The sequence below is a fragment of the Pteropus vampyrus genome, unplaced genomic scaffold, assembly GCF_000151845.1.
Source record: "Pteropus vampyrus isolate Shadow unplaced genomic scaffold, Pvam_2.0 Scaffold866, whole genome shotgun sequence".
NCBI classification, from domain to species: domain Eukaryota; kingdom Metazoa; phylum Chordata; class Mammalia; order Chiroptera; family Pteropodidae; genus Pteropus; species Pteropus vampyrus.
In genome coordinates, this window is record NW_011889647.1 from 13523 (window position 1) to 15632 (window position 2110).

Here is a 2110-nt window from a genome sequence, read left to right on the forward strand (position 1 = left end):
TCAAAATCTACTGATTTAAACGTTAATGTCACCTAGAAAACACTTTCACAGCAACATCTAGACTAGTGTTTGATCAAATGTCTGGGTGCTGTGGCCTAGCCAAATCGATTCATAAAATTAACTATCACAGTATCTAATCTATTTTTTTTTTTCCAAAAGAGTACATAGCCAAAGTTTCTGAAAACTAATGTGCTAAAGAAAACATCATTCTTTAGTCTATAGGATCTGTGTGTCATGGAATGATTTGAAGGATACTAATGGTGATATATAGTAAAAACTTATATCAGCAAGGTGGACATAATTTTGATTAGCATTTTAAGTGAAAATAGGCACATTCCCTCATTTGACCTGGGAAATATGACTTTTTAAGAGACTGGGCACATTTTGGAGAGAAAAGGCTTAGTCTTTGATTTCTAGTAAAGTACAGGAGCCTCGAGGAATCTGCTGGAAAGCTGAGGGCTGCAGGGCTAGAGCCACCTACTAAGGGGACAATGGCCATGCCAAAGAGGTTGAAATTGGAGCTCAACTTTCTTCTCTTGGTTATCTCTGTCTTTCTGGCCCAGGACATTTAGCGCTGCTACTGTTGACACTGGGCCATGGAGGTGAGTCTGCCAAGCCAGCCTCATTAGTAATGGAAAATGGGGAGTGCATGCTGGAGTGTGGGACCTCTCACCAACAAGAGGAAAAAGGAGGCTTGTTCTGCAAGTGAGGCCCAGTGATGGTCCTCTAGAAATGAGGAAAGCTATTTGTTTTTCCCTGAATGTCTAGAAATTTTTGAGCTCTTCCTCTTCTGATGGCCGACACCCCTCCCTACCCTCCCGTCCTCTACTCTTGGACCACGAGCTGGCATTCTTTATTCCTTAGGCCTTCCTATCATGGCTTTGGTCCCCAAGGCCTGTGCTCAGTGGTGCCCTCAGCACTCCACCTGTGTCAATGCCACCTCCTGTTGCTGTGCTCCAGGTTTCATTTCATTTGGGGAGATCATCACTAACCTCCTGGAGATTTGCGAAGGTACAAACTTGGGGGTGGTGGAGGGGCATACAGAAATTGCGGGGAGATTGGTTGGAGAACATCCAGAGTTATCATCCCCGAGAGCAGCACAAAAGCACTTTGCCAAGGATCAGCGAGAGAGGACAACTCAGGGGAATGTGAGGGAAGTGGGCAGTCAGGTTTTCATGATCAGTGGGTAGATTGTTGAGAGCTTACACAGCGGAGCTGGGCTATGTGGATTTGAAGTCTAGCTCTGCCACTGACTGGCTCTCTGACATTCATGAAATTATTTCTCCTCTCTTTGCCTCCATTTGCTTGTCTGTAAATTGGGGATAATTAGTTACCTACTAATTAGTTACCTACTAATTACCTACATGGATGGTGTAAGTTTTAATAGTTACCTGTATGAAAAAAAATGAAAGATGAATACAAAGCAAATTGTCAACAAATTCTAGCTATTACCATTGTTACTGCTATTATTATTAATTCAGGAATTTTACCCACTCACAATTATGTTTTCCACCTCATTCTCACAGCAGTCCCTTGAGGCAAGCAGAGCTCAGATCGTTTCTTCAGTGATAAAATTTGGGCTCTAAGAGATTGAGTGGCTTGTCCAAAGTCCCACAACTAATAAGGTGGTGTAATCTAAGGTCTAAATCCAAGATGTTCGTATTCTTCAACAATACAAGATCACAAAAAATATTATACTACTTAAAACTGGTTAAGATAGTAAATTTTATGTGCATTTTACCACAATTAAAAAATAGAAAAAAGGAAATTATACAGTTTTGCACCAAGAAATAGTCCTCAACTCAAAATAGTCTTAGATGCATATTTATTGATAATAAAGAAAACATTACTAATATGTCCAAAAAGAAAAAAAATACTCCTAAAATTTTCAGTAGTCTATGTAGTAGACTTCTGGGTGATTTTATTTGTTTCCTTTATTTTACATTTTCTTTGTTTTCTAAGTATCATGTGTTATCTAACATTTGAGAAAAAGAGGATTTTATCAGAGAAAATAAAAAGATGTTGAGACTACTGCCCAGTCCATCCATGACCCTGGGGGTATTCCTAAAGGGTCCTTGTGCATTTGCATGTCTGTCTCATGGAGATTTAT

The 2110-nt window shown here is 39.9% G+C and overlaps 1 protein-coding gene across 1 annotated transcript in view; it reads left to right on the forward strand.

Annotated features, from left to right (window-relative positions):
* Positions 1-2110, forward strand: part of LOC105309818 (adhesion G protein-coupled receptor E2-like) — a 14856-nt gene that overhangs the window by 1764 nt on the left and 10982 nt on the right. The window lies entirely within an intron of this gene.